Source organism: Panthera tigris, chromosome C1 (assembly GCF_018350195.1).
Source record: "Panthera tigris isolate Pti1 chromosome C1, P.tigris_Pti1_mat1.1, whole genome shotgun sequence".
Taxonomy (NCBI): Eukaryota; Metazoa; Chordata; class Mammalia; order Carnivora; family Felidae; genus Panthera; species Panthera tigris.
Genome location: NC_056667.1, coordinates 79,693,756 through 79,705,953, shown reverse-complemented (window position 1 = coordinate 79,705,953; position 12,198 = coordinate 79,693,756). Strand labels below are relative to the sequence as shown.

The 12,198-nt window shown below is 44.0% G+C and overlaps 1 non-coding gene across 1 annotated transcript; it reads left to right on the top strand.

Annotated features, from left to right (window-relative positions):
• The first annotated feature begins 11,213 nt into the window (after nt 1-11,213).
• Nucleotides 11,214-11,320, top strand: LOC122241688. The gene has a single exon (XR_006221924.1). It is a non-coding gene; the product is annotated as a U6 spliceosomal RNA (small nuclear RNA).
• Nucleotides 11,321-12,198: the final 878 nt, after the last annotated feature.

The following is a 12,198-nucleotide window of genomic DNA, read 5'->3' as shown; positions in this document are numbered from 1 at the left end:
CTGGGTAAAACTTGACAAAGTTTGTGAACTTTAATAAATCAATACAGGTATCCCCTCCCTTCTGAAAGTTTAGGAAAGACCACTCGACTTTTAAGAAAGACCTAAATTAGCGACAGATACACTGGGCTTTATGCCATTTGGGCCTATGAAAGTTTCACCAGAATGCTCTACTTTCAGATAGTGGGGGACACCTGCATTACATGAATATAAAATTCTGCAACACAAATCACTGTTCGCCTAGTTGGAATCACTTTGTTCTCAAGAATTAACATGCTTTAACTCCTGGATTGGATTAGTTATCTCTTTCAAAAATAGTTTACACTTTGGAAATTGATATCTACAACAGTGACTTGTGGAAAATGTTTTATCTTGATTTGGCCGTTTTGTTTAAACATGTTGTTGAAAGACTGACACTGATCTATTCACTCAATTTATATTATTAGTGGTCAATATTAGTTTTAAAAACTTCCAGGGGCTAGGTATGGTACTTGTTCTTGGGTACACACTGGTGAATAAAATACATAATGTTCTGTTGCCTTGTGGACTTTATAGTCTTGTCAGGGATACAGGTAAGAAACAAAAACAAAAAAAACAAATAAATGTATAATTACTACGATTTAAAAAAAATTTTTTTTAATGTTTATTTATTTGGGGGAGGGAGAGAGACAGAGTGTGAGCAGGGGAGGGGCAGAGAGAGAGGGAGATACAGAATCTGGAGCAGGCTCCAGGCCCTGAGCTGTCGACACAGAGCCTGGCAGGGGGCTCGAACTTGCAAAACGCGAGATCATGACCTAAGCTGAAGTCAGACGCCTTTACCAACTGAGCCACCCAGGCGCCCCTATAATTACTACTATTAAAGAAACAAACAGCATATAGGATAGAGAATAGCAGGGAGAAATTTGCTCAGTGTGCTCACAGAATGTCTGACAATTACACCATGACTCAGCTGTGCAAAAAAGGAATGGCTCTCACAGCTTCAAATAAATTCTGAATAATTTGCTTAATCCTGACAGGCTGTTTCTCATGGCCTGTGGCCATTACATTTTTCTATGTCCTTATATAAAAAGATTTTTTAGGTTTGTCCTACAACTAGTGAGAATTCACTGTGCGTTTACTCTACACTGTCACTGTAAAGTAAGAACGCTTATCAAGAAGACGACGCTCTCTTCCGCACCTCCCTGGAGCACACGCTTCATCACGCGCTGAAGCTGGGTTGAGTGGCAGCATTTGCGGCTGTGTTTCCTAAAGATCCCTCTGAGTAGTTCCAAGCGTGCAGACCTCTGTGGGCTCACACTGGTCCAATCTCACAGCTAACACATCAGAGGCCCGGTGGGTTACAGTTCTCACGGTTCACCCGGTGAGAACACGATGTCTTTGGCGCATTTGGGGGACGTTCAGGTTGGATCCTGATGACGTCGTCCATCCCATGGCCACTGGTCTCATTCCACCCCTGACCAGTGACTTCACAGCTCTGTGCCGTAGGCCCTGGGGGCCAGGGCGGGGGAGCCTGTGAGAATATAGACTAATTAGGGTAGATACTACACAACCATACAGAGTTAATGCAGGAGGGCTTTTTATAAATCCCACTAAATGGTGGGTTCTGAGGCAGCTCCCTCGATCTGCTCCAAAGCAGAACAAAGGAAACGCAGGAGCCTGAGAGGCACGAAGGAGCTAGGAGCCGCTGATGGCTGCATCTGTGCACACCCAACCCAGACAGGAAAATAATTGTGAATTCCAGAGACCTAAAGAACGCATATGGAGCCTTTCCTACCCCCACCCCCCACCCTGCACTCCTGATGGGAATGTATCTAAATACTGATGAAGAGAAGGGCAGTCAGATACTCATGGGACAGGAATTCTTTGACTGAGATTATTGATCTGGTTTTAAGCAATTTGAGGTGCTATAAGCAAGCAGGCAACATTGGCAAAGCAGCACATCTAGGACCGTTAGGTGACTGTCAGTTTATGGTTCATCAAATAAAAACAGTGTGTCTAATCCAGGCCTGTCACAGCTGAGAAGTGATAAGAGCAATAAGGAGGTCATGGAGAGAGAGACCCCAGCTGGATGGGGTGACCTGGATGAGAGGCCGTTGCCTAATTTTTTTTTTTTTAACGTTTTTTTTTTAATTTATTCTTGAGACAGAGAGAGACAGAGCATGAACGGGGGAGGGTCACAGAGAGAGGGAGACACAGAATCTGAAACAGGCTCCAGGCTCTGAGCTGTCAGCACAGAGCCCGACGCGGGGCTCGAACTCACGGACCGTGAGATCATGACCTGAGCCGAAGTCAGACACTCAACCGACCGAGCCACCCAGGCGTCCCGAGGCCGTTGCCTTTCTGTTGAGGTGAGTTACTCACCACCAGGAGAACTCTTGCTTAGTTCCAAGACTGAACTCAAATAAGGATCTTAAATATATATCTATTATTGTTATGAAAGCCTGTGATTCCTATAAGCATTTCTTGCCAAGTTGGATTCTTTCCTTTACTCACCAGTGTTTGTTAAGCACCTACTATGTGCCAGATACTATTGCCGCTGGGGCTTCAGTGCCTCCAAAAGAAACAGAGAAAGTCCCTGCCCTCATAGAACTCACATTTTAGTAGGGTGGGGCTGGGGAAGACAGAAAATTAACTAATAAATAAGCAAGTGCCATGAAAAGCAATAAGGCAGGTAGTAAGCGGGTGGGGATGCAGGATGACAAGAAGGGGGCCTCAAGAGAAACCCTCTTTAAGGGCAAGTGTATAGAATGGCCAGGGAAGTCTCCTCTGATGAGTGACATTTGTGCAGAAAGTGCAGGGTAAACCCTGGGAAGTTGTGGGGGGAAAGTGTTCCGGGCAGAAGGGGAGGAGCGAGTGCAAAGTCCCTGGGGCAAGAGTGTGCTGGCAAGGTCAAGCAACAGCAACAGATGGTGTGGCTGAGCAAATGAGGGACAGGCAGGAATGGCAGGAAATGAGACAGAAATGTAGGCAGGGGTTCTACTGTGTGGGGCCTTGTAAGCCATGAGAAGACTGAGCTAGGAAGCCGTGGAAAGTTTCTGAGCAGAGAAGTGATGGTATCTAATTTAGACTTTATAGGGATCACTCTGGCTGTATCTGCAAAACAGAACAGAAGCAGGAATACTCCAGGGACAACCCCAGGGTGTAGCTCCTTAGCACATTATTAACATGAGCTTTGTCATCTGTGCCCGGAAGCCCAGGTCAAGGTAAATTAATAATGCCTTCTTTGAGTTCAAAACCACGGAATCTCAATTAATCAGAAAGTTTGTGGGGGCGCCTGGGTGGCTCAGTCAGTTGAGCATCTGACTTCAGCTCAGGTCATGATCTCACGGTCCATGGGTTCAAGCCCTACATCGGGCTCTGTGCGACAACATGGAGCCTGGAGCCCGTTTCAGATTCTGTGTCTCCCTCTCTCTCTGCCCCTCTGCTGCTCATGCTCTGTCTCTCTCTCTCCTTCAAAATAAATGAACATTATTAAAAAAAAAAAAAGTTTGTGGGATGGAAGGGTCTTAATATTGTCCAGCATAGTAGCCACCAGCCACATGTGGCTATTGAGAACTTGCAATACAGCTGGTCTAAATGGAGATGTTCTAGAAGTATAAATTATACTGAGTTTCAAAGATTTGGTAGAAAAAACAAAACTCCCAAAAACCAGAATATAAAATATCTCATTAATAATTTTTATATGATTACATATTGAAATGATAATGTTTTGGATATATTGGTTGAGTGAAACATATTTTTTTTCTCTCCTCAAAACCTTTATTACATGTAGTGTGCATGCCACATAATTAGCATTATATTAGATATTGTATTGTTTTCTAAAAAAGCCTAACTTCGGCAAAATGACAAGGGCTTAGTTTTTTTCTTTATACATTACAGGGCCCAGTACACCCTGTCGGTCCCACAACATGTGCTTTGTAAGTGCTTGATCTTGTATCAAAAGGAAGGCCATGAATGCCAGCCAAGCTGCAGGCAAGCTGCTCTCACAATTATCGAGATCCAGTTTGTCTTACTATGTACGGTCATTCCTACAGCAGCCTACGGACAAGTTGCAATAAAAAGAATAGCGTGGGGGGCGCCTGGGTGGCTCAGTCGGCTGAGTGACTTCGGCTCAGGTCACGATCTTGTGGTTGGTGAGTTCGAGTGAGCCCCGCGTCGGGGGGCTCTGCTGACAGCTTGGAGTGGGTTTCGGATCCTCTGTCCCTCTCTCCGCCCCTCCCCTACTCACGTGCCCTCGCGTGCTCTCTCTCAAAAATACACATTAAAAATAAACATTAAAAAAAAAGAATAACGTGGCTTTTCTTCTCAAAGGAGTTAATTTGGCAAAGCAGTGATAAGGGAAAGTAATCTCACTTTTAAGTTAGGACCACATTTTCCAAATGAAGTCAGAAGCTTTGATTACGGGCTCTTTTTCACCTGCTACTTCTGGTCCCCACAGCTGTTAATCATTCTTTGTGCCAAGATTCAGTCCTGAATGTCCCCCGCTGTCGGTGATGAATGTAGACAAGTCTTGCCTTAGGGTCCATGATTCCATATGTTAGGATGAAGGTTTATCTGCCCAACCGGGAGGAGGCACGTTCTCCTCAGGACTGGAAAAACATACTCTTGAAATTAATTTCACCTGTTTCTTTTTACCTTTTTCATAGTTTTTCTATTACTAAGATATGACAAAAGTAGGTAGGGAAATTGTTTTTACTTTTTTAATATCGCTACTAGAAAATTTTAAATTACATTTGTGGTGTGGATTATATTTCTATTGGATAGCCCTGGTATTATAAACTGAATTATTTGAAGAAATCTCTTGTTATTTCAAGCCTTGCTTAATGTTTTTTTTCCAAAGTGTATTGTCCATTTCCTAGTTTTAATAAACAAAACCATGCAAAGTATAACTAATGTAATTGAATTTACTTTCATTAATGTGGAGAGTGTGTCAGTTATTCTGCATCATCAAAGCTTTGTTCTAAACATTACTCAGTGGCCCCATTGTCGTAAGGGTGGTGAAAATGGCTCTCCCACACTGGCACTGCCCATGGAGGGGCCCCGGGCTTGGGGTCCTTAGCTTCACAGGTTTCAGAACATGAACTTAATAGGTTTCTTGGCTGGGACCATAGGGACACATTTCTCAAGAGTTGGTGTGAGACCAGTGACTTCCCAGAAGGACAGGATTTTCTGGATCATTCTATCTGTCATCTTGCTAATTCAGCTTTTCACCTCCCAAAAGTCATGGGCTGGGCCCCAAACTACAGGGCGGATCCGCTGCACAGGGGCTTAGGGGCTCTAAAGGTGGGTGGATTTATGCGAGAGAGGCTGTGGTGTGGGAATGGGTGGGGGAACCCATGCAGAGACAGCCACTAATGTGAGCTTCCTTCAGGCCACATCTCTCAATCCTGTGGTGACTTTCCAATATGCCAGGAATGATCAAGCTCTAGAGGAACAAGCTGAACTCACTAGAGGGGAGTTCACTTCACTGGAGGTGGTCATATACACTCAAAAGACAACTTACTGATTTATAGGAAGAAACTAATGATCAGGGATCAGAAGGTTTGGCTCAGAGAGTCATCACTTTGCTCTCTGGGGGAGAGGCTGCTCAGGAGGGCAGATCCATCAGTATTTGGAGCTTACTTCATAGGCAAAGACAGTGAATAGGGGAGATAGAGGGATATCCCAAACATTTGGAAACGACAGAAATGGATAACTTCTGAAGAGTCAAACCATCCAGTGGGTCGCAGAAGAACCATTTGGATTGGTCAGCATGGGGCAAACACTCAAAAAATATGATCTGCATGCATATTTAATCTAAGAAGTAGTGAGATGGAATGATTCCCAGGCCAGACCAAGACTTGACTGAAGCATGAACATATTTCATGGAATGTGTTAATCACCTACAGAAGCACAGAAAAGGGGAAGTTTCAGAATCTGGCTGGCCCATCCACACACCATCCCAAGAGACCCGAGGGTGTCTTGACTGGAAGTAGAATGGAGGCCAATGGGGGTGCAGAGTGCCCAGCTGTGGAGAAACACACATCAGCCCTCAGAGTGTGGGCTCCAACATCTGAGTTCTAGAACTAAGATACCTGGCTCTGAATCCAGCATTACTAAGCTGATCATTGCCTTCCTGCACAGTTTTCCAATGGGAGAGACCAATGTAGTAAGCTTGGCTTGATTATCTTGTCTGCCTGAATTCTGTTTTTCCAGCCTGGTAAGTTAATTGAATTTATGATTAGAGATAGTAGTCTCTTATGAATTTTTAAGCATGGAGTTCATTTACATAATGAAGCACATAAATGAATTGTGTTTCCCGGTCTATACGACTTACTCAAGTGGCAAATTCATTAAGTCCAGCTAGTGTATCCCTCCTATTGAGAGCCCTCTGTGTCCCCAAATTCCACTGCCTTCCAGTACAATCTCCAGCAGTGAGCACAAAGAATCCTGTTCTAATCTGGCTAAGATATCCAACTTGGAATCTACACAGGTCCAACCAGCTGTGTAGACTATAGGTATAGAGAGGGAAAAGATACTGAGCTGAATTTTTACTTACTCTTGAATGTTTTTTAAATGTAAGTCTCTATTATTAGCCTTCTGATATACTGAAAATATGAAACCAGGATTGTGGTTTATTCACTCATGCATTCAACAAATATTTATTGAAGATCTGCTATGTTTCAAGCCCTGTTCTAAGTGCTGGGGACATATGTGGGCGAATAAAACACACAAAGATATCTATTCTCAAGGAAATTACAGTCCTGGAGGGTGGACAATCATTTAACAAAATTAAAAATATGTACGTAGCATTTTAGAAAGAGATAAGTGTTATTTAAATTTTCGAAAAATAACAGTAGAATCAGGTAAGAAGAATCCAGAGTACTTAATAGAGAGATTGCAGAACGAAAAAGGCTCAATTGGGTGCTGCCTGGTTTAGGCCCATGAGAGTGAACATATGACCACACATGTTATCCAAAGGCTCCTTTGCAAACCTGCAGGCTGGGCAAGAAAGCTGGAAAGAGAAGCTAAGCACATTGATCACATCTGTCCTACATAAGGGCGATTTTACCTGGGCTTTCCTCGTATTCTCGTTGGGGGCTTCTTTAGGACCAGTCCCCAGAGACATGCTGCTTTTTGTTTTTTGGTTTTTTTTAAATTTTTTTTTCAACGTTTATTTATTGTTGGGACAGAGAGAGAGCATGAACGGGGGAGGGACAGAGAGAGAGGGAGACACAGAATCGGAAACAGGCTCCAGGCTCTGAGCCATCAGCCCAGAGCCCGACGCGGGGCTCGAACTCACGGACCGTGAGATCGTGACCTGGCTGAAGTGGGACGCTTAACCGACTGCGCCACCCAGGCGCCCCTACTTTTTGAATTGTTTCAGAGTCAGAAGAACTTTGACTCTGCTGCTATTTAAGCAATATGTATTCTGACAGACCAGCAATTCCTCACACCACCTGGCCCACCCTTCCCCCGACTCCTCAAAGGGCAAGAAGGGGAAAGGCTTCTTTCAGCTGCCCCAAAAGTCCCTTGACCACCTCCTATGGCAAAAGTCCCTCTTTGACGAGAGTTAAGGTTCTGAGGTTCCTCATCTGAGAACATCTCAGTCTTTAGATCTCTGATACCTCATTGACAAAGCTGTGCCCCAGTTTCTTTCCCAGCCAGGCGGTTCAAATCTATGCAAATCAGCACTTAGTAGGATAGTTTGAGATGTGGAATTCCTCCTCCTCCACATTCCCATTCATCAGGGTTTGCTTTTTAGATCATAATGTGGGTTGACTGGCTTACATTTTCCCTTTTAAATAGTGAAAGCTAAAACCATTTAACAGAGTTATTAAATAAAATTAAGTTAGTGGCATATTTTGCCCATTCCCCCCAAACAGCAGAAATCAATTCCTTTCAAGGGAGCTCAAAACAAAAGCATAATGCCAATGTGATGCCCTCCAGCTTAGAGTTTGGTCAAGCCAGAGCTTAGACTACATCTCATAATGAAAGACTCTTGCCTAGTCCCTCAAGGTCAGACATTCAGGACCTGGATTCCTGTCAACACCATCCAATATTTACCAGGTGTGAAATCAGAGCTATACAAAGTTAAGCATTCCTTATCTCTCCCTTTTCATATCCTACTTGCAAAGAATAAGAAATCGAACATGTTTAATAAATAGGCAAGGTGAATAAACACAGACAAGAAATAAATTAAGGAGGCTGATGTTTTATCAGAAACATAATTATTGTATTCTTTTAAAAGTCTTAGGTTTGGGGCACCTGGGTGGCTCAGTCAGTTAAGCCTCTGACTCTTGATTTTGGCTCAGGTCATGATCTCACAGTTCACGAGTTCGAACCCCACATCAGGCTCTGTGCTGACAGAGCCTGCTTGGGGTTCTCTGTCTCCCTTTCTCTCTGCCCCTCCCTTGCTTGCATGCACTCTCTGTCTCTCAAAAATAAGTAAATAAACATTTTAATATAAAAAATAAAAATAAGAAGTCTTAGGTTCTAGGTTACTTCTGAGCCTATCTGGATTTGGACAGGGGCGGGTTTGGGATTCTCCACAGACCATACAGAACATGTATTACTTTACATACTGTGTTGATGGGAAGGGAGAAGATCCAACTCTCAGTAGCCAAGTCTTAATATTTGTAAACTCTGGTTGGGGCCTTAAGATAGATCTTTTTCTTTGAGGCAACCATCTAATGTAAAGCCTGATATGAAACTTTCTTCTCTTCATTTGACATTAAACAAAAAATTGAGGTTTAAAGAAGTGAAGTAATTTTTCCAAACTTACACATCTCAGGAGATGCAAAGCTGGGATTCAAATCCAGGTGTATCCAGCCCTCAAAGCCATGCTCCACCCAAACCTGCAGCCCTGAGTCATTTGCCAGGTCCCTGGGGACAGCTACCCTAAATATAGGTTTGGGTGCCCACTGGAACCCAAAGTTGAGAGGATGAATGGCTTTGGGACAGGTGCAAGGTGACCCAGCACTGAGTGAGTGACAAGTCAGGTACCACAACTGCCTCCAGGCTTAGAAGCCAAGCCAAAGCACTGTCAAGGGAGTGCTGCAGCCTCTTCAACCAGGGACTTTTCAAATAGTCCCTCCAAAAAGAATAGAAATTAAGCCTTCTTTAGCATGCACAGAGTATTTGGATGAAAGCTAATTAATGACATATTGCACTTGCTTATAATTTACCAGCCACTCCAGGATCTCAGAGATCTTCCACAAACAACTTATTATGACAACACCTTGTGAGGTAAGTGCTTCAGTCTACAGAGGAGTCAGAAGAAAAGTGAGGAGTTCACATGAAGTCAGCAGTAGTATTTATTTGCATGCTGTATCTATTAGAGTCTAGTCAAAAACCAGACACCACTCTAGGTGTCTCAAACCAGACTGGATTTAATACAGGGAATTGGTTACATGGGGCACCTGGGTGGCTCAGTCGGTTAAGCGTCCGACTTCGGCTCAGGTCAGGATCTCACGGTTCATGAGTTTGAGCCCCGTGTCACACTCTCTGCTGTCACCACAGATCCCACTTTGGATCCTCTGTCTCCCCCTCTCTCTGCCCTTCCCCCCACCCACATGGTCCTCTCTCTCTCTCTCCCTCTCTCTCTCTCTCGGTCTCAAAAGTAAATAAACATTTTTTTTTTAATACATGGAATTGGTTACAGAGATCATGGAAGAGCTAAGAAACCAAAGAGGACACAGGGAAGCAATCTCAAGAAGAACACGAGCAAACATCTGCCACTATCCCTAGGGATGGAGGCACAATAGGTAGTGCTACCAGATCCCAGGGATAGAACTGCCATGCTGGGTCCACAGAGGAGGTGCAGCTGACAGGGGGCGTGCTGACCAAAGTGGGGGCTAGAGATGGAGAGAGATACCCTGGCTTCTCCCTTCCTGTTGCCCATCAGTCTCCTACCACTTCTTCCCAATGACTATGCTAAGAAGCTAAACGGGAGCCTGGGAAATGTACACCCCTACCATACAGGGCTGGACAGAGAAGGACCAATTTCTAATCTAATGGGAAATACACTATTCAGAAATCAACAATGGGGCGGTGAATAGGCTACAAATATGGTGGTGGGTGGGATGGGGTGGGGAAAGGAGAGCTTGAAAGTATTGCTGTAGGCCACTGATTAAAGAGGATTAGGTGGCACAAAGGACTTTTTCCTGCTCATCCGTGACAACAAATATCATATATATTTTATCAAATATATTATCAAATATATTAAAGCACTTTTAGGAAAGTGAAGAAGATGGCCATGAGACTGGGCTGAAATCCAGGAAGCATGAACTCCAAGGGAGTATTAAAGAATCATAATGCATGGTTGGATTGCAAAGTAGAAGATTCAGAAGGTAAACAGAACTCGCTTCCTGTAGATACAACTCATTCTAATAAAGCTCGTCTAGAAGAATGGAGATTGAAAGCAGCAGCTAAGGAGCCAAACAGGATAGAATCAGCCCCAGCTCTGGCAGAGGGTGGATAGCTGTGTGTCTGGACTCTCATGGGTCTAATTCCAAAACTGCAAAAGCACTGCCCAGGCTGCAGCTTCCCAAGGCCCTCCCATTGCTGGGGTGCGGAACCATGGTTTATTCGTTGATTCCACAGAAAATCACTGAACACTTGCAGTGTGCCAGGCACTACTCTAAGCACTGCAGATGAATAGAAACCCCTCAACCCTTCACATGAGCCAGAGCAATACCATCCACTCTATCTGGAGGAGAGGGAAGGGGGAATGTCCTGGAAGGATGTGGTCAGAGAGAAACCGAAACTCCCACTTCCTCTGCTATTCCTGGCTCTGCCGGACACATTAATGGCAATTACACATGCACTAGGGACACACCTGCTTCATTAATAGAGATATTACTATAAAGAACAATGATATTTCTCCCCTGAATTCTAGTTTATTCAGTTGAACTCAACAAACACTTACTGTGTGCCAATTCTCTGCCTGGAACCAGAGCTATGAACATTTTATTAGAAAAGCAATGAACCTGCCCTCAGCATAGGAAGACTGGTGAATCCATGCAATTCCAAACCCAGAAATTGCTTCCAGGGACCTGAGTCCTCCACAGATTCACGTAGAGGATGGAGATTGGTTTCCCCACCAGGGCAAAGGGGTGGCAATACCGGTCAGGGCAACACAAAGCTGACCTGAGCCAACTCTGCAGCCCTCCAGGCACTGAGGGCTGATTTTCAACAAGGGAGAGTCTTTTTGGTTTTGCCTCATAAGAAGCTCAGTGCCCTCTTCGGCCGCCCATGTCCTAAAGCTATAACCATACAGAGAAGATTAGCTTGGCCCCCCTGCAAGAATGACACACGAATGCATGAAACATTCCCTATTTTTGTGAGTAGAACACAGAGGGTTTTGAAGGCAGTGAAATACTCTGTATGACACCATAATAATGGATTCAGGCCATTACACAGTTATCCAAACCTATAGAATGCACACCAGCATGAGTGGACCGTAATGTGCACTGCGGACTTTGGGTGATAACGATGTGTCAGTGTGGGTTCACCTGTTGTAAGAAACGTACCACTCTGGTGGGGATGTTCGCAATGGGGGAGGCTGTGCATGTGTGGGGGCCTCGGGGCATATGGGAAATCTCTGTACTTTCTGCTCAATTTTGCTGTCAACCTAAAACTGCTCTTAAAAAAAAATAAAGCCTTAATTTTTTTTAAATGAGTAAAAAAAGGAAAGAAGTTCAGGCAGGAAAGCAGCTGAGGAAATTCCCTGGAGCCACCAGACAGACAAGACGGGACCCTGCACTGCTCTGCTGAGGCCTGAAGAAGTTCGAACGGTCCCGTGGGGCTGGGGAGGCCTCACAGTCCTTCTTTCCTTCTGGAAGAAGGAAGGGAGTAGAGCCCAGTATATCTGACTCTAATTTCTTCCTTTTATATTAATGCCTTGCAAAAATATACCTAATTTAAATAGTCTAGTACCATAATTTACTTTTTGATTTATTAATATTTAGGGGGGAAATACGTCTGGACAAGACTTCTTACATTGCAAATCTTTTTTTTTTTTTTTTTTAATGTGTTCCTCTGGACCGATAAGGGGAAATGAAGAGTCTATTTGTTATTTAAGATATTTGTTTCTCCTGGTATTATGCTGTCCTGGGACAGTACTGTTGTTACCTTCAAAGTGAAGATATGTTTCTGTTTCCTAAGAGAGAATAAGTCATGCCCAAACCCGAACATCCTTGGTATAGAATCTCTGCTTCC